General features: G+C 43.5%; 1 protein-coding gene across 1 annotated transcript in view; it reads right to left on the bottom strand.

Moving 5' to 3' along the window:
- LOC107676481 (unconventional myosin-Va-like) overlaps positions 1-504 on the bottom strand; it is a 6772-nt gene that overhangs the window by 5165 nt on the left and 1103 nt on the right. The window lies entirely within an intron of this gene.

The following is a 504-nucleotide window of genomic DNA, read 5'->3' as shown; positions in this document are numbered from 1 at the left end:
AGTCTTTGTGTTCTTTTTGGTCAGCAGTGGCTTTTGCCTTGGAACTCTCCCATGGATGCCGTTTTTGCCTAGTCTCTTTCTTATTGTTGAATCATGAACACTGATCTTAATTGAGGCAAGTGAGGCCTGCAGTTCTTTGGATGTTGTTGTGGGGTCTTTTGTGACCTCTTGGATGAGTCGTCGCTGTGCTCTTGTGGTTGGCCGGGTTGGCCGGCAACTCCTGGGAAGGTTCACCATTGTTCCAAGTTTTCTCAATTTGTGGATGACCATGGTTACCATGGTTCGCTGGAGTCCCAAAGCCTTAGAAATGGCTTTATAATCCTTTCCAGACTGATAAATATAAACTGTTTTGATTCTCATCTGTTCTTGAATTTCTTTAGATCGCGGCATAATGTGTTGCTATTTAAGCATGCTTCACTTTGTCAGACAGGTTCTATTTAAGTGATTTCTTGACTCAACAGGTCTGGCAGTAATCAGGCCTGGGTGTGGCTAGTGAAATTTAAC

The sequence above is a fragment of the Sinocyclocheilus anshuiensis genome, unplaced genomic scaffold (genome assembly GCF_001515605.1).
Source record: "Sinocyclocheilus anshuiensis isolate Anshui unplaced genomic scaffold, SAMN03320099.WGS_v1.1 scaffold168, whole genome shotgun sequence".
Lineage (NCBI taxonomy): Eukaryota > Metazoa > Chordata > Actinopteri > Cypriniformes > Cyprinidae > Sinocyclocheilus > Sinocyclocheilus anshuiensis.
Note: the sequence above shows the minus strand (reverse complement) of the source record. Positions and strands in the feature narration are given on the sequence as shown.